Source organism: Miniopterus natalensis, chromosome 1 (assembly GCF_054644295.1).
Source record: "Miniopterus natalensis isolate mMinNat1 chromosome 1, mMinNat1.hap1, whole genome shotgun sequence".
Taxonomy (NCBI): domain Eukaryota; kingdom Metazoa; phylum Chordata; class Mammalia; order Chiroptera; family Miniopteridae; genus Miniopterus; species Miniopterus natalensis.
The window spans coordinates 164,760,726-164,781,679 of record NC_142081.1 but is presented as its reverse complement, the minus strand read 5'-3'; positions in this window follow the sequence as shown (position 1 = coordinate 164,781,679).

The following is a 20,954-nucleotide window of genomic DNA, read 5'->3' as shown; positions in this document are numbered from 1 at the left end:
AATGATTTCACAGCTAAATTCTACCAAACTTTTAAGGAGAGATGACACCAATTCTCCACAGTCTCTTCTAAATATAGAAGCAGATGAAACACTTCCTAACTCTTTTATGAGGCTATCATTACCCTAATATCAAATCAGATAAATATATCACAGAAAAGGAGAACCATAGACAAATATTTCTCATATAGAAGAAATATGAACATAGAAGCAAAAATCCTCAAAAAAAAAATTAGCAAACAGATCCAACAATGTGTAAAAGGAATTACACACTATGACCAGGTACCAAGTAGGATTTTTTCAGATATGAAAGTCTGGTTCAACATTCAAAAACAAGTCAATGCAATACAATCATGCCAACTAAGTAAGAAATTTTTTCTTTAAATGATCCCATCAATTGATGGGGAAAGAGCATTTACCAAAACCTAATACTCAATTTTAATAAAAGTTCATCAAACTTGAAATTAAAGGGTATTTTTTCAACTTGTTAAAGAACATCTGCAAAAAAAATCAACAGCTTATGTCACGTGTAATACTGAAAGACTTACATTTTTCTCGGAGACTGGAAACAGGCAAGGATGTCTCTTACCACTGATGTTCAACATCGTATCAGTGGTCCTTTGTTCCTGAAACAAGACAAGGAAAGAAAATAAATGCTACACAAATTGGAAAGAAAAAAATTACAATATATCTGTAGATGACATAATTATTATGTACAAAAACCCTAAACAAATTACAAAAGAACTCGAACTAATAAGGGAGTATAACATGGTTGTAAGATACAAAGTTGAGCCCAGCGGCCGTGGCTCAGCAGTTGTGCATCGATCCAGGATCCAGGAGATTGAGGTTCGATTCCCAGTCAGGGCATAGGCCTGGGTTGCAGGCTCAATCCCCAGTTGGGGGCATGCAGGAGGCAGCCCATCAATGACTCTCTTGTCATTGAAGTTTCTATCTCTCTCTCCCTCTCCTTTCCTCTCTCTGAAATCAATAAAGACATATTTAAATTTAAAAAAAGATACAAAGTTGATATGGAGAAATCACTTAATTATATGCCAGCAATAAAAAATTAGAATTGGAAATAAAACTAACATATATAAGAGCACCAAAAAATTAAGTAATTGGGTATAAATCCAACAAAATACAGGAACTTTATGCAGAAAACTACAAAACACTGATGAAAGAAAGCAATGATTTAGATTAAAAGGGAGATATTCTGTGTTCATGGATTGGAAGACTTGATATTGTTACTATGTCAGTTCTTTCAACTTGATCTATAGATTCAATAAAAACCCATGCCAGCTATCTTATACATATCAACAAAATTTATATGAAAGGCAAAAAAAATTAAGACTAGCTAACACAATACAGAATAAGTAAAACAAAGTTCTTCACACTACCTGATTTCAAGACTTACTATTATGTTAAAGTAATCTAGAAAGCACGTTATTGACAAAAGAATAAAAGCTGGGAGATAAACTCTCACAAATATAGTCAAATGATTTTTGACATAAGTGCAAAGGCAATTCAGTGGAATAAAAATAGTCTTTTCACCAAATGATGATGGAATAATTGTATGTCTATAAACAAAAAACATGAACCTAGACACAGACTTTACTCCTTAGAATACAAATGAACTAAAAATAGACCACTGATATAAACTAAAATGCAAAACTATAAAACTTTGAAAATATAGGGGAAAATAATTAAGTGATCTTGGAATTCGTGATGAGTTTTTAGAGATGACAGGAGAAGTACGATCCATGAAAGAAAAAAAATCAATAGGTTGGACTTCATTAAAATTAAGAATTCTGCTGTTCTTCATAAGATACTGTTAGAGTATGAAAAGACAAGCCACAGATCGGGAGGACATTAACAAAACACATATCTAATAATAGAATTATATCCAAAATATTCAAAGAATACTACAAATTCAACAATTAAAAAAACAATCCAATTGAAAATAAACGAAAGAGCTGAATGCCTCAACAAAAAGCTATACAGATGGCAAATAAGCATATAAAAACCTGCTCAATATCATCTGTCATTAAAGAAATGCAAATTAAAACAATGAGATATCGCTATACACCTACTAAAATGGCTAAAATCCAAAAACTTGACAATTCCAATTGCTGGGGAGAATGCAGGGCAATAGAAATTCTCATTCATTGCTAATGAAATGGCAAAATTGTTTATACTTTGGAAGACAGTTTGGCAGTTTCTTACAAAGTAAAACATTGTCTTACTGTATGGTCTATCGATCACACATTCATCCAATTGATTTTAAATTTTATGTCCATGCAAAAATGCAGATGAATGTTTACAAGTAGCTTTATTCATAGTCCTCAAAAATTAGAAGTAACCAAGATATTCTTCATAGGTGAATGGAAAAATAAGTTGTTGCTCTTCTATACCAGCGATTTCAACATTTTTTATCCTATGGCACATATAAACTAATTATTAAAATTTTGTGGCACACCAAAAAATATATTTGTTGATCTGTCCAAAAAAATGGTATAATTTTGATTCATTCACACCAAACAGCTATTGACATGTTGGCTGTCATTTTTTTTATTTGGCAATCTAAAGGAAAAGAGGCCAGTGCCCCCAATGAAATAGTCAGGTATTGCATGTTTTAAAAATTCTTGCAGCGCACCAGTTGAAAATCTCTGCTCTACATAATGGAAGACTATTCCCTGATACAAAGGAATTGAGCTATCAAGCCATACGAAGGTGTAGATGCTTCTTAAGTACATATGCTAAGTGAAAGAAGTCCGTTTGAACAGACTACATACTGACAAAGGAAAACTATAGAGGCAAGAAACAGATGAGTGTGTGTCCGGTGGTGGGGGGTGAGGAGTGGGTTGAATTAGTGAAACACAAGAGAAGGTTTGGGACCATGAAACTATGCTGTATGATATTGCAATGGTGGATACATGACCCTATGCCTGCGTCAAAACCCACAGCACTTACAACAGAAAGAAGAAACCTCAATGCATACAAATTTAAAGTCGTTTAGCGGGTCAGGCATCACAGGATTGAAATCAGGCTGGACGGAAGAGTCTGACTGTATCACGACTGTGTGACACAGTCTTACTGAGGCGGGAGGAGCTAAAGGGCTCACCCAAGTAACTGGAAATGAGCGGAGTCTGTAAGACAAAAGGCAAAAGGAGCTTTACACACAAAATATATTCTGGTGAATGAAGTTGTTTCCCATGGGCGTGTGAGCTAATAATTTGGAAGCCATTATATCTATATACTTAAAATTAAGAAAATGAATGGTGAGTGATGGGAGCTAGATTTTGTACCGCTAAAGTTGGAGACAATCAAGAAGAAAGATCTATGTGGTTATAGATTAGACTTGAAGACATCAGTATGAATTCATGTTTATCTTAACAGATATTCAGATGGAGATATACACACATACACATATATATAAATATTCATACACATATATATAAATTTTATAATATATACTTATAGACATATATGTTCATAACTTAGTATCTAAACATATATTTCCTTGATCTGTCCTCTCAGAATGCCTAGAAGCAATGATACTGCAGAAGCTAACATCCAGCACCTAGATTTTTGGCTTCTAATACCATTTTCCAACATAAGGAATCAGAGATCTTTGGAGAAACGTCTGATTACAAAACCAGCCTAGGAAATACATAGGATGATCTTGTAGTGCCAGAAAGGAAGGAAGCACACAAAATAAACAAAAGGATGGTGGTATGCCATAGGGGGGAAATGCTCTCAATGGCCAAAGATAGAACATCTTGAGCTACTAAGTAAGTAAAGCAGTGTTAACTATAACTCAACATATACATTGAATATGCATGAGCTAATACTGATAAAAACAATAAATAGGAGAGAATTGATGAATCTCCCATGCAGAAGAATCCCCCAAAATTGATATACTCTGTCCTCAAGATGGTAGAACATAACTTTTCACTCTTTAAGTGTGTGTTGTGCACAGGAATTTCCTTCCACAGAGAACAGAATAGCAAGGGAGAAAGAAGAGAAACTGTACAGTGGATAAACCTGACGTAAGCTATCCCATGACCATGATTAACAGAAAAAAGTCATGTTGGTAATACATACTCTATATGATGTTATGAAAATAAGACTCCAGCCCGGCCAGGCGTGGCTCAGTGGTTGAGCGTCAACCTAGGATCCAGGCGATCAGGGTTCGATTCCCGGTCAGGGCACATGCCCGGGTTGCGGGCTGCAGCCGATCAATGACTCTCTCATCATTGATGTTTCTATCTCTCTCTCTCCCTCTCCTTTCCTCTCTCTGAAATCAATAAAGATATATTAAAAAAAAAAAAGAAAAGAAAATAAGACTCCATAGTCTTCATCTCATAAATCCATACCCCTGATCTAGTCATGAGAAAATAGCATCAGATACATCCCAATTAAAGAACATTCTACAGAATATTAGTACATCTGAAATAAACACCAAAGTTACAAAAGAAAAAGAGTCCAAGAAATCACTGAGACAGGGTGACTAAACGTATTATGATATCCCAGATGGGATCTTGGAATAGAAAAAGGACATTATTTAAAAACTAAGAAAACCTGAAAGTATGGATTTTAGTTAAAATAAAGTGTTGATATCAGTTCATTAATTGTGAGGAATGTCTTATATACTAGCACAAGATTTTGATAATTGGGGAAACTGAGTTGGGGGTATCTATCTACAAACTTTCTGTACTAACTTTATAATGTTTCTGTAACTCTAAGTCTACCTTAAAATAAATGTTTACTTACAAAAATAAAATATAATGAAACCAAAACAGTATAGTGTCACCAAATAAGAAAATGAACACAGTTCAGACTGTCACCAAGCAAGAATTAGTAAAAGCATGTAGCAAAAGCTTTCGGACTGTGGATGCTAGGGCAAGACTGCTGAGCCTCTATTTCACTCACATATTTTATTCACCCTTAACATAACTGTCTATGTTCCCACTGACCCTACCAAGAAGTGCCCTGGTGGCTTTTGTATCCTGCAGGCTTAGCAGAGAGCACAGCTGGCTCGCACTTCCAGCGGCTGACAGGCCGCAGTGTCCTCTTACCAGCCAAGACTTCCCATGAACCAGAAAGCGCGCGCATTTAAAAGGTGAGCGAGCCGGCACCTCACTGCTGATGCTGAGGAGAGGCTCAGTTCCCTTCCCTCTGGGACTCGGGAACACAGAGGCAGGCTATTGTTGGTTCTTTTTCATATTCACTCATGCGATAAAAGTAAAATCTGTGTCCAGAGCACAGGGATCATACACACCACCGGGTACGACTGTGCGGAAGCTGTAAAAGAGATCTACTTCAACTGTTAATTACATTTGTTAATTAAAACAAATCCAGGCAAAGTGCTAAGCCAGATGAAACACCAGGACTCAGGCATAAATGAGGACTGTCTATTAAAGCCAGGATATGTGGTCATTTAATTGGATAAATTTCCCCAGAAATCTTAGTTGCAAGGGCTTGTTGCTGTAGCTTTGTTCACATATTAAGGGTTTAAAATTCAGGTGCTTTTGGTTCCATTTATTCGTAACTAAAATTGCCAAATTGAAGCTGAGCAAGGTTTTGGCAAGTGACCCCATCCACTGTCCTAATTTTACCAAAGAAGACGTACAAACCAGGGCAGGGTAGGTGGCTGGAGATGTCCCCAGGGATGGCTATGTCAGAGCCATAGTTCCGACCTAAGCTTCCAACCCCAGGCTGTCTCTTTTGTTTTACTACCCTGATGGTCTATGTTGAAATTTTATTTCTCCTCACCTTAATACTGAGGTAGCTTTGGTGCTTTTTTTCAGAGCAGCCTGAATGGCAGTTACAGAAATAAAGGTATTTATGGCACTATTAAAAAATTAATACCATTTAAGCTGTGATTTTACAAGACCAACAGACTGAATAAGAAATCGATGGTACAATTCAGTCTGGTCAAACTCCTTCTTACTTATGAGATGATTCCTATAATATAATGATTTCAATGATTCAATCAACATCTCTTTAAGGAGCATCTACCACTGTGCTGGGTATCAGAATAAGGGGATGGGAGTGGGGCGGAGAATTAAATGTCCATTCAGTTTATCTAGCATGGAAGATTCACAAGTAGATGCAATTCAAGGCAATATATGTTATAGTGTGTTTATGGGACCACTAACTGGAGTAATATTTTTTACATATAACTGGGTTATGTTTTATTACAATTAATAACACTACAAAAATACTACCATTTATTGAGAAACTTCTATGAAATAAAATGTAATTTTTCAATAATTTCACATTTGAATCTCAAAAACTATGAAATAAGAAGTATTATCACATTTTATAGATGGGTAATTAGGGTTAGAAGACTTCTGTGAGTTAGAACCTATTAGAACCAAGACAATACAGCCCTCACTATTTCACAACTAGAAAATGGTACACCTGGAATTTGAGTCCCATTTGTCCCCTATGGCATTTATTTTGTGTGTTTTTCTCAGTACAGGGAAAAGGGAAGTTGAAAGAACTGAATGGACCTGCATCAATTATAATCTCCCAAGATGATTGCTAATAATTCATATTCCAGCTTCCCAGATGACTTTGGGAAACCTAAAAAAATCAAATAAGTAGAACATAAAGAATAATACCTGTCATATGCAAAAGTAGCCTAAGTCATTTAAAGTTCAATTAAAATAGTAATTATCACTGCTTCTTCATTATTAGGTTTGGTGGATAAGTTGAAAATTATGATTAATTCTGACTAGTAGAATCATGAACACTAACATTTGAAATTTGTAGTTGGAGTCATGAAAGAAAAATCTGGGTGCTAATGGTGACTGCAGAATGACAATTGTCCTAATTGCTTCTCATTTAAGATTTTTTAAGGTCATTAGTTAGGGTTTTATAGAAAGGTATATTGGGGCCAGATAATACAGTTTCCCCTAAGTCATCTAAGAGTGGAGACATATTTACTGAATGTCATTTAACTACTCTGTAACAAATATTATGTAGTCATAAATACCATCTCGGGAGTGAGAAATATTAACTTTTCCCCACGATGCTCTGTATCAAAGCATAGGTCAGGACTATGAAAATGTAAAAGGAAGTAAATGTCCCCAGGGAGTAAAGGCCGAGAGCAAAGTCAGCAGCGGTGAGCGCCGGGAAAGTTCCACCCGGTGGAGTGACAGGGTGAAGGCAGCCAGGCCGCACACCCTGGGGGCGGCACAGGCTCACAGCAGACGGGACGCCTCTGGCCGCGCTTAGCTTTGCCATCCGGGCTTCTGCTGAAGTTGCGGGCCCTGCCTCCCTGAGGCCGATGGGCTGTGTCTAACAGAGCTTTGCATTAAGCCAACTTTACTTAGTAAACACTGAAAGTAATATGTTTCATACAAACTACAATTTATTACCTAGGAGGAAATTTTATTTCAAGGATAAGAATTTGTCATATTAAAAATATAAAGCTTAGGTGACAGGAAAGATTATAACATCATTTATATATGATTCCTGCAAAGATTTGGTCAATGTATATTGTCTCATATTTATATATTTATGGTAATACCAATCTGCACATAGATTTTTAAGCTTTGTTAATTTTCTAGAAATAGCAAGAAATATTGATTTTACTCAACCGGCTAAGCTATTCAGTATATTATCTTAAGGAGAAAAATTGCACAGAAGCTAAATTTATTTATTTTAAATGCAATTAACCAAGAATGTAAAATTTTAGTATTCAGTTATAGCAGTAAATTCTCAGAGTAAATCAGCCAAAGAAAATTTAAATTTAAAAGTAATTATAAGACATGTAAACTTAACAATTGTTTATAATGTTTAACACATTTGAATTATTTCTATAAGTTAAAGTAAATGTAAACTTTCATAACTATTACTTGCCTTAAAATTGTTAATCTACCAATGTAGTATAAGATAATATTGTATGTTAAAATAAATAAGAAATGTTATATAAGATTATTAAAATATTTAATTAATATTATAGAGCATATAATTTATAAAATGTGATATATTCCAAATGCACTAATTCTGGGAGAATATGTAACAGAATATAAATACAGTTTTATTATTCTTATTTTATTTTATTTTTTTAAATATATCTTTATTGATTTCAGAGAGAGGAAGGGAGAGGGAGAGAGAGACAGAAACATCAATGATGAGAGAGTCATTGATTGGCTGCAGGCTGCAGCCCGCAACCCGGTCATGTGCCCTGACCGGGAATTGAACCCCGATCTCCTGGATCCTAGGTCGATGCTCAACCGCTGAGCCACGCCCGGCCAGGCAGTTTTATTATACTTAGAGAATGTAATGAGCGGCAGGAGAAAAATTTTATTGGTAACTAAATCATAACTGAGTTTTAAGAGTGTTTCACTAAAACTGATATTTTCAGAGATGCCATAAGAATCAATTGTGCCCGGCTGGTGTGGCTCAGCGGTTGAGCATAGACCTAGGATCCAGAAGATCGCGGTTCAATTCTGGGTCAGGGCACATGCCCGGGTTGCGGGCTCAATCCCCAGCAGGGGGCGTGCAAGAGACAGCCGATCAATGACTCTCATCATTGATGTTTCCATCTCCCTCTCCCTCTACCTTCCTCTCTCTGAAATCAATAAAGATATTTTTTTAAAAAAAAGAATTGATTGCAATATCCAGATATGTTTGAAGTTTTTGAAATGTTAACTATTTGCAAATTGAAAGCAACACAAGCTGCAAGGAATAAATAAGAAACGTGTACTTTAGCTCCATGGCAGAAATTGCTTCTTTTTATATATGTGATTCATCCATCATGAGTCAGATGAAAATTTAAGGAAATATGTATGTTTTTTAATGTTGCCATGGCTGCTAAAAAAAACAAACAAAAGGAATTGTATAAACTATGTGCATATGCAATATGCTAGAAGGAGAAAATAATGCCACAGTGGAGACTTCCAGGGTTACAAAGCTTTTCTGCTCACAATGAAAACTCCCCAGTCTCACTCTACCAACACCACACACACACACACACACACACGCACACACAGCACACTCTCAGCTCCCCACAGATCCCTCTGCTTTGAAACTTGTAAGTGGAGCCCTTTTGGACTGATTGTTGCACCACTGAGGAAATACCCATCTACTCTGAAATTATCTGGTCGGCAGGGGCTTTACTGCAATAAAATTACAGGAAGGAACCAATGAGAGGTAAACCCAAGAACAGATGTGGTGCCTTCAGTTTTCTCCTAACTTAGCCCTGAAATCAGTTATTATAATTATTTTGCAACAAAGATGGCTTTCTATAGTTAAATAAATTTAAAAATTCCAGTTTTCTATCTGAGTTGTTAGCTAAATTTCTATAGTTTTTTATTCTTTCCAAATAAGAATTACATTTCTTTCTGAAGTGGTTTATATTGTTGAGGTGGCTGAATACAGGAAATGAGATGTTTTACTTTCTTTTCCTCTCAAAAGCATTTTTAAAAGGAATAATGATTTTAAAATTCACATGCTTGTATGGGGGGAGTCAATCTCTTGAGTAATTTCATTTCTCTTATTTAAAATTTTTTTTTTACTATAATTAGCAAATGATGTGTATACATCTGCGGGTATAATATACAATCAGGGTAGTCATATACATGGGACCAGAAGCCTCCCTTACCAAAAATATAAATGATTTTTTTCAAGTTGCCATAAAAAGGTTCCCTTTTCTGTTAATTCCCTGCTGTTGTTGAACTTATTAGTTGAGCTGTACACTGATCCCTCATTCCCTGTTTAGTCTAATTTATTTCCAAAAATCTTAAAGTTTCTCAAATTTATTAGTACTAGAAATATAGTTCTCAGCAAGCAGGAGGTTGCCTGTGTCTTTCTATGGGCAGTTAAAGTAAGCTATTGCTAAGAGTTATATAAATTCAAAGTCCTAAGTATTTGCTCCTGTCAGTTAAATTTTCCTGGATTCCATCTTAGACAACTAAAATCAATATAAAAATAAAAACATATAAACATGCACTCATATGTATATATTAACTGCTATTCATATTTTCTACTTATTTCAACTATGACTTTAAGAACTTATATTTGTCAGATATTATTATTTTTGTTAAATAAGATATATATAACAATGTGGAAAAGATCTTCACATTTTTACAACAAAAAGAAATGTGCAATGTGGTACACTGTAAGTGTAAGAATCTATATTTTTGGTAACAAATGAAAAGATATCATAAAAAGAAAACTAAATTTGATCAATATTAGAATACAGTCATTTTAATTTTATTTAAAAATTTTTGTCATTGATATATTACAAAAGTAAAAGAATTAAGCAATCAACTGCATTGGTGTATATTTTACTTACCAAAAAATCTGATTTAAAATCTTTCTTCATTTTTTTATTTATGCTGGTAAACTTGAGTTTAATTTATAGTAATTGGTTTGATATGAACTTGTTTAATTTTTAAAGCAGAGAAACATTAGTAAAAATGGTCTGAAATCTAGTTTCAACTCTAGTATCTACCAACATTGAGAATTTTTTGTCATAAATAAGCTAAAAGTGATTTCTGAGCTCCTTTCCAGTTCTAAGATATGATCATTATGTTTTAATATTTTAATTATAAAAATGAATTTAACTAAATTAAGTAATATATAAATATGGATGTACAGTGCCAAACAAATGGGCAAATTAACACTAAAACCCCCTGACTACTACCCAAACTGTCTCCTCCTAGGACTCTTCTGTAACAGTTTTTTTATTCCTTCCAACATTATACGTAGGATGGATACAGGACACAGGCTGACAAATGTCAGAGGGGTGGGAAGGACTGGCTAAAGGCAGGCGAAGGGATTAACTAAAGAACATGGATGCGTAGCCCAGGGACAGAGACGACGGGGTAGGGAGGGCCAAGGAAGGCGCGGGGGCTGGCTGGGGAGGCCAAAGGGCAGGGGTGGGGGCATCTGCAATAGTGTAAAAAATAAGAAAAAATTATATGTATTTATGTGAATAAACGCATCAACGTGGGATTTTGCAATCTTATGTGTGTTAATATTTAAATTTCATTTCACTTTACAGGAAAGATAAAACAATGCATTTGGAAAATTGAAAGTGGGCTTAACCACCAAAAGGGAAGACTGGTAACCACTTTATGTTGAACACCGACGGAGGTAAGGGAAACAGATCAGTGCCGCTACAATTAATGCCTTTGTATTTGCTTTATCCTAAACCGGCTCTGCCAGTTTCTCTGGAACTCGGCCGCTTAGGGAAGGTTGTCGTGATGTTGGAGTTGACAGTGTCATAGCTGATGCCACCCCACGCTGTATAACATTCTTTCCTTTCTGAGCGACTCAGAGCTATGTGATGGATGTAATTTTAAACAACCTTCTGAAATAGATATGCCACATATGCTTTGGAACATAAATGCAGAAATGAACCTATAATCCAAAGTAGACGCTAGGATATTGTTACGCTAAGGCTGACAGTAAAATAAATTTTTCAAAAATGCAAGAGACCCCCCCATAAACACTTTCAGCTAGGATGTTGTTATGTTTCAAGGATAAACTAAGGTCAGGTTCTAACCTGCATCTCAGAAATGTTTATACGAGCAAAGATTTCCAGTAAATCTGAAGAACAGAAAGTTTTTTATTTCCCAATCCGGGAAATATATAAAAATTCTAGTTTAGTACTTTATCTAGTTGACCAGAGATAGAGTAAAGGGCCAATATGATGTCAAGCTCAAGTTTGAGCTAAAGATAAGAAGAGTAGTTAAAATGTCTCTAGGATCCGTGAACTTGGTCAATTTTTCTGACTTTTCTTTTTTAAGAAGGCCACAGTATTTTTTATCCACTTTTCCTGTACTTAGGAATGTACTGAAAATCTATTTTGGTGAGATGTAAAATCTAGTATCTGGGGGCTGTGGTAAAGTCCCTTTATATCTCTGTATACCATTATGTTTTAAGTGGGTTTAAAATGTGATACTGTAGTAAGAAGAGAGACTTGATTCTGCCGCTAAACTCATGTGAGGGCCAGGTTATACAAACTAATCAGTAAAATTTAATTCCGCCTTCTTAGGTAAGAAAACTAAAGTTAAAATAAATGGAGAAAAAGGCATCTATTATTGAAAACAATTCAGTGGATTTATTTTCCTGATGAAAAAAGGCAATACATATGTATGTCTGCTTTCAGTATTTTCCTGGTTCAAAACTCAGGTTTTTGACTGCAGACAGTTGCTGTAAAGATAGGAACTGGGAGCATTAAGTAAATGGGCTAGTGAGGGACATCGAGACAAGTAAGAAAAAAGGGAAGAAAAAGGAGAAAGGGAGAAACAGAGAAAACAGAAAGGAAAGAGGGAGGAAGACAGCTCAGAAAGCGAAAGCCTTTAAGTAGAGAATTGCAGGTTTGTACTTGAACCAATTCAGGGGCAGAAACCATGCACAGAAGCCCTTTAACATCAGAGAAGAATAATCGCCATTTGATCAGTTTTACTCATCCTTGGGGAGGAACTGGGCTTGTTCATGCTTTCATTATTTTACTGATCTATTTAAAATATTTATTTAAAATCTTCTGTGTTTTCAACTATTTACTCAGCCCTGGGGATATCTGGGACAAGACAGAATTGTACCCTCCTTTCATGCAATCGTACAGTCTGTCAGGGTTAATAATCTAGGATTTCATAATCCAAAAATAAGTCAGTGTTTAAAGCACAATGTTTTTCCATAGTATTCATACTTTTAATAACAGCAACTAAGTGAAACTATACAATATCTTAAATTTCATATATCATAAAACCTGAAATTCTAACTTTAGAAAACAAGGTTTAGATTAGTCAAGTTCTGTAGATACTTAATGCACTGCATTCTCCCAAAGAACTTTCTAAAATATAAATCACTTAGGAAGATATGTTAAGGATCATATTTCACCGTGAGTCAAGATTCCCAAAAAGAAATAAACAAAATGAATGATGAATTTGTGACTTAATAAATCTGGGACAGACAACCCAGGGCTGGTGAAATCTAGATTCCAATAACACCCCAACCTCCTATTGTCTCTGCATCGCATAGAAATACGTCTTAAATGGTTACATCTGAGAGCTGATAGTTGGATGTGGGCAAGGAAGTCACTTGCTGAAACATAGGAACCTAGAAGTGCATTTTCCTTCTGGGATTCTCTGGAATTTGTAGGGACGCACATCCCCCCAGGCCGATGTGTCCAGTCACTGCAGTGGGCAGTTACCTCTGTCCTAAAGAGTCTGCAGAAAACGCTGCAGTAAAATAAGCACAAGAGGTGTTTCATTACTCTCTTGATAGCAGAAAGGAAAAGGAGTGAATGACTTCCAAACCAACGGTACTGAGGACTATAAGCTACACTTAGCTTATTTTTGTTCCCAAATCAAGTGTCGTGGAACAAAATGAGAAAGAGGTAAGGGGATGGAGCCGTACAGAGCGCGGGCACTGTGGGACATAGCTGACGGGGTGCGATTCATTGCCGCCAGTCTTCGGGCATCCCTGCCGAGCGACGGGTTACTCATAAATCATCCAACACTGAGTGTAATATTGGTTACCATTATTTTAGTTTAAAAAATGCTAAAGGCTTATTAGATAACAGTCTATTTCTCAGCTTTTGCAGGCTAGAGTCCCTAGAGACAGCACATAACACTTGATCTCAGCCAAAAGGCCAAGAAGAAACAGTCATGATACATTGGAAAACATATCATGGATCCAAGGCACTTAATTACCAGGAGAGAGATAGAATAACACAAAATCTTAAATATATACAACTGAAGTTTATTTTAATATCTGTAGGAGAACAAGAACGACTGAGCTTATATTTCCTTTTTGAGCTTTATTTTCCTGTCTCCTTCAGTGACCTTATTGTTTACTGCATAGGTCAATAAACAATATCTCATTTCTAGTAAATCAGATTTAGATGTTTCTAGAAAAGTCAGGTTTCTATATTGCTATTAATCTAGTTTTTAAAGATCTCTACTTTTAAAAAGGTTTATGGGTAAAAACATAGCATCAATTGTTTGCTTTCTTTCTAGAAACAAAGGTTCAGAAGTTTCAAAACTATAGGTGGAAACTTGTGGAGGTTATATTAATTTTTTACTACAACAAATGCTATTTTTAGCCACTATTATATTTTAGCTACACTTTGTACTTTCCAGTTTTAGCTGTGATTTCCAAGTGACATTTTTCTCATTTATAAAAGTACGTGTACATCCTTTATTTTGGTGAAAATAACTACTATGTAAAATATTACCCTTGAGTAGCTGGGGGAACAGGACAATACCGGAGCTGGAGCTGCATTTCTCAGGAAGAACAGTGTCTTCTCCAGCTTCCACACGCAGTGGGCACTGGCTTCAACTGACTCACTCCAAGTATATCCACTTCCTAAGTGTACATTTTCCTTTCACTTTTATAATTCCCATCTATAGGAGAAAACATTATTTCTACTCTTCATACAAGCCTGGCATGTCTAACAACCTTTGGCTTCTGTTGATAAGCAGTAAAAACAATATCTATGTGACAAGTACTATTCAAAGCCTTTTACATCTACTGTCTATTTAAATCATTCATCAAGCCTATGAAGTAGGTATATTTATTGTATAATTACTATCATTATGTCACAGATGGGAAACTGAGGCACCTAGAGGTTAAGTGCCTTATTTTTAGTAACACAAGGATGTGATGAAGCTAGGTAAGCTCTGAAACTTGGAAATGTGACTGCAGAGCCTGGGTTCCTAACCAATGTGCAATACCACCTCCCTAAGAAATCAAATCTAATCCAATTTAGTAAATATTCTGCTTAAGTTTTTTTGTTTTTAATTAAATGTTTTTATTCATTTTTTTAAATTTATTTTATTGTTGAGAGTATTACAAATACCCCCCATTTTCCCAGCTTTGCCCCCTCCACCTGGCTCCCACCCCACCCCAGTCCTTCCCCTTCTGCGTAAGTTTTTATTGTGCAAAACATTGCTGTAAAGCCTGCTGAGGCTTCAATACTGATTCAGAGAAAGCAATCTCCATTGAAACTAACAATAAAAGTTAATAGAAGATGAACACTGATAAGATAGGATGTAAACCGAGCTATAAGGTAAGGTCCAGTGGTAAAGTATTGTGCAGCCACGTTTGAGAAAAGTCATGAAGGATGAAGAGACGCACTAAACTTACGAGAAGCAGGTTTTGAGTAATAGAATTAGTTCTTGAAAAGGACTCAGAAGCACAAGTTCAAATTTCAACACCGTCATTCATTTGTGATTTTAGAAATGTTATTTTTCCTTTCTGAATCTCGGTTTCTTGTGAGATTTAGAAACTGATCATATAATACTTTAGAGGGTATACTAAGAATTAAATGTTTAATGCATGAATATGTTATGCTAGGAAATGTCATTAAGAGATATTAAAAGTATTATCTTTCAGGCATATTTCATCCATTATTTTATTTTCCACAATAACATGAGAGTTGAGTATTACCTCGATTTTACATATGAAGTTGAATCGGAAAGTAATAAGCACAAACAAGAATCAAATATCTTTTTTGAGATTTATCCACTACCTAGAGAAGTGAGAATAGGCGTTTGATATACTATCCTACATTTTCACATTTGAGATTCTAGTTTTTATCTAGTTTCAAAGACATAATTTTTCTACATAACCATAATAAACTATAAATTGTTTCTATCTTTACTTCTCATTGAAATAGCCATTCATATGACATACAAACCAATTTATTTTTTCCCTCTTTTAAAAATGGTTTATTTACTAAAATGCTGTCTTCATTTGAGATTATTGAAGTTTGGTTCTGCTGTTATTTTTATGAATATTTCTTTCTTAAATTACAGTATAAAAGAAGAGCTTTAATGAATCAAAGATGCAAACCTTGCCTTATGAACAAATTATAACATTCTATCAATTACAAAAATGTTGGAGTGTGGAATGATCACATTACCAGCCACACTTCATAATTCAGCTGTTTTCTGCTGCTGCATAAAACAAGTGAATTGACCTACCATAAATGTTGAATCGTCCCTGTCTTCACTGGGGAATTGGAGTCTTATACTTCCTACTTGATGAGACTGGAAAGGCATTGCAAAAGAAGCTTAAACATGTATATTTTGAAAAATTTGTCAGGATCATTGGTTCATTAAGCAGCCTAGAAACATCAGATGTTCTAACACTGATCACAGATAAGTCCCTGACAGTGATAGATGGGTGATCTTCCTTAATATGGTTTTGCCAATCCGATTATTTCTATAATTGTGCTAGTTTATTTGCCTCTAATAAAAATAATACGCATTTTTCTATTTTATTTACATTATATTCATGCTTCACCATGACTAACAACCTTTCAGTTCTTAAAATAAAACAAAACAATAAACAACAATATTTTTCTATTTTGATAAGAAAAGCAACAACACAAGTAAATTTCATATTGTTGGCCCTCTGACAACTGAAATGGATCTCTTTTGTTAGTGAAGTTTGAGGCCTTGTTTATATATATATAGCGGATTTGGTGCAGGGGTATAAAGCTTGAGGGGATCTCAGAATTGCTTAATTGATTCAAATTGGAGAGTAAAGAGTCTGTTGGAGAAGATAAATAATAAATGTGAAGGGAAGGAAGAGAGGGGGAGAAAGGTGATGGTTGGTAGACCGAGTAGCAGGGGGTTAAAGGAGAGAGAGAAAATGTTACCATGATGTCACGGGTGTGACCTTGAAGGAAAAAAGGACAAGAAATAGTCTTTAAAAGTACTGCTTGATTTTAAGGGTAGGAATATCCCTTTCAGGTTTCCTAAGACATATCAGTTAAGATTTATACCATTTTTCAGTTTACTGAAGGTATATTTTCGTATACAAGACAACGAGATGAGTATTTCTGACGTACAGGACATTGAGAAATGCTGCTCCAACACACTGACATGAAAGGACCTCGTCTATAACTTCTTCCAAAAAGAAAAACAAAAAGAAAAGTTCTTGGTAAACATGACGACACGAGTGTCAAAATGACAAGAAAATATTTACATCGGGACTCCATACTTTGAAATTTGTAACACATATTCTCTTCTCAGTCTTTTTCTCCCCTCCTCTCCACGACATGGTATTTAGCAATTACATTTAATGCTAAATATTTGGGTGTTTTTAGATATATGTTATCATCTCATTTCTATTTGAAGAAGGCCTAAGCACAATATAAAAAGCACGATGTTTCCTCAGTTTACTCAGACTGAGTTCTGTCTCTGCCTACTCCTTTTATTAAGAGCTCTTGGGAATCACTGAGCGTTTAGAAATATTGGCGTCTTGGGCCATCTCTCAAGAAACAGGTGGCCTGGAGGGGTGACAGGGGCTAGGGGCTGGGTGAAGGTGGGCAAGTGGGGGGACATGGGAATGCCGACATCTATAATAGTGTCAACAATTTAAAAATAATAAATAAATAAATAAATAAATAAATAGCCTGGCAGTCAACATTTTTCTTTGGTATTTTCATATTTTTCATACTGATTTCTTTCCCATTTATAATTCTCCTCTACCATTTTAGGCACACAACCTACATATTCTCTTTTCTCAACCCAGCTAAGGCCCTGTTTATAGTTTTGGGATGGTTTTTTTATTTCCTAAAAATTATAAAACTTATTCTGTTCACATATTTTAAAAACATATGCTGGTTCACCAATATGCAACAACCCAATTCTCCGAATCCTCATTCTCACAGAATCCTAAATTTTAGAATAAAATTTTAAAGTGCTCATAGAAGCTCTACTATCAACCAATAGCTCAGGGAGAGCCCTTTTCACACAGAGTCAAGTAACTTCAGAAATCCTAAAATGTACAGAGTGGGGCAAAAGTAGGTTTACAGTTGAAAGTACACAAAAGCTTATTTTTGTATTATTATTTATTATTATAGACTTTTCTATACTAACAATTACATACCTACTTTTGCCCAACCCTGTATTTGTTCAATGAACTTTTCAGGAGCTTATGTGATGTGTCAGGCTTCAGGAGTATACAGGTAACTATGTGGTGGCTCTTATCTATTTAGCACTCATAACCTTGTAATGAATATACACATAACGGAAATTATACTCTGCAGTGATAACTGTAAGTTCACCGAGGAAAACCCAATTATGAGAACAGAGCACAAGGAAGGAATGACGTAGGCAGCAGCCAATTTACATATAAGTGGTTGACTCTGCTTTAACCAGAGAAATGATTCACCCTTCCATTTCTATCAAAAATAAGAACTTATGAGAGGAGGCTTCCTGGAAAATCCCAGGTGAAACTAGAATAATTTTGAATTCAATAAAATGTAACTCTTGGAATACATCAAGAAAAATAAAGTTATTCAATTTTATTGCATTTGGCTCCATAATGGTTTCAAGTTACTTCATACGGTTGATAATATTACTTTTAAGCCATGGACAAAAGTGATTTTCTGTTTGGTTCCATACCAAACTAATGTTTGCATTTTAATAATTGAAATTGAAATTGCTTTCTTTTGTTTACTGAAGCAGTGGTGCTTATATCACAAGACTGTAAATCACTTAGGCAGTAATAAATGTGCTTCTACAGTATCGCACAAGACCTACAGTACTTTCTGTGCATTTTGTGAAAACAAAGGCCATTTAAATTGTTAATGTATTTTAATTATATAATAATTTAATTAAATCACACAATTAATTATAATAAATAATGTGATTATTATATTTCATTAATTTAATCATATTTTAAATGTATAACAATGTAATTTTAATTTATATATAATCTTTGGAAAAAATTATATTTTTTGTGCAATTCCTGATAGTTAATGTGTCCCGCCAAAATTCATGTTAAAGCACTAATTCCCAATGTGATGATATTTGGAGGTAGGGCCTTTGGAAGGTAATTAGTTTGAGATGAGATCATGAGAGAGATCCTCAGGATGGGAATAGTGATTTCATAAGAATAGACTACAGAGAGCCCACTTACTATCTTCTCTCTGCCCCCCCCCCCAGCCTCCTTTACCCTCTCTCTGACACACTCAGTTAGAGAGTCTGTCCACTAGTATGGGAGCAAATATGATGAATTCAACTTTATAATAATTCTTATAAAATGAGAATACTCACTAGTCAAGTGGCTTTCCCTTCAGGTCACCAGGAATTTTATAATTTTTGGAAGCCACTGATGCATGTTTTCAAAGAATTTAGCCAACATCTTAACTAATAGTTTTCTGTATTTTCCAAATAATCGACAATGAAGATAGATGATAGATACATAGATATAGATTAGATGATAGATAGATGATGACAGATGATAGATAGATGATAGGTAGATAGAGATAGATAGATGATAGATGATAGATGATAGATGATAGATGATAGATAGATAGATAGATAGATAGATAGATAGATAGATAGATAGATAGATAGATAGATAGATAGATAGATGATAGATAGATGATAGATAGATGATAGATGATAGATGATAGATGATAGATAGATGATAGATAGATAGATAGATAGATAGATAGATAGATAGATAGATAGATAGATAGATAGATAGATAGATAGATGATAGAGACAAACACAAGTGAAAATTTTTACAAAGGAACCAAATATATAAAAATGGACAGAATTGATTGAACTGGTGTTTAGTGCTAAAAGCTGACGGTCTTTTAGATATTTGGGTGCCTAAGAATTTTATAAGACTTATCACTATAAAATGTTATTCTATATGTAAATAACATGCTTAGTATTTTGGCTTTAAATGAATGATTGCTTCATCTATTCATACATCATAGAACTGGGGGAAAGGTAAAATGGTAGTCTATTGAATTATCAAAGACCCTTCAAAACTGGGGGGAAAATGTAATGTTAGCACTATTTCTCTGAGAGAAACCCTGGATTTTAATATCTATTTGAATAGACATACTCACAGTCATAGACTATAAACATAATCATAAATTTGGATTAACTTCTCAGCCATAGTTCCTACAAAGGGAATTCTGGTTAAGGCTCAGGATCTACAGTTAGATCCTGAGTTCATATCTAAGTAGAATTATGTAGGTAAATTTCTTCTGTTTTTAAAAACATATTTTCATTGATTTTAGACAGAGAGGAAGGGAGAGGGAGTGGGAGAGAGAGAAATGTCAATGTGAAAGAGAAAACACTGATCGGTTGCCTACCATAAGTACCCAGACTGGAGATGGAATCGGAAACCTGGGTATGAGCCCTGACTAGGAATTGAACCAGAGACCTTTCAGTGCCTAGGGGGGCACCCAACCAGCAGAGCCACAAAGGCCAGTGCTTATGTGGGTAAATTTCTTACTCTGTACAAGGTGCAATCTCATATGTAAACTAAACACAATAATACAACCTAACTCATAAGGTTGGACAAAGATTGAAAAATAATTTAGCGCTGTATCTGCCACACAGTTGGAGCTCCATAACGATGGCTTTTTATTATGGTAATGCCAATTTAGAGATGGATACTAAGATTAAACGGCGAGATGGAAAATGCATACCTAGGTTCCTCTTAACGGGCTTCAAGGAGAGAAAGTTAATATGGAATAATTGAAAAGGACTAGATGTAGTTAATAAATTTTCACTTATTCATTTAGTCAGTAATTCAAAGTTGGAGGAGTGCCTTGGAATAAAGATATAATGAAAATGCATATTTTAAAATATCAAGTCATGTCAAATTACACTTAACATGTGTATTTAAAATTTACTGTGCTGTGACATTTTTATTGGCACATTTAACTAATATCCTATAATGATGCTATGAGGCAGAGTGTTGGAGAGTATTTGGACTCGATAAAGAATAATTCTTTTATTTCTAGTGTCATTCACTATCAAGAGACCTATTAATAACAGATCATTGATAGACTTAAATGTAACAGCTGTCTGAGTGTTATTACACACTCATAAAATACCTTTCAGAGTAAGAATATACAGAAGGTTGTGTTTTAGAGTTCCTCTACACTACTTCATGGAAATTTATATCATGAACTTTACGGCGTGGGATGGGTAGGGGTGGTA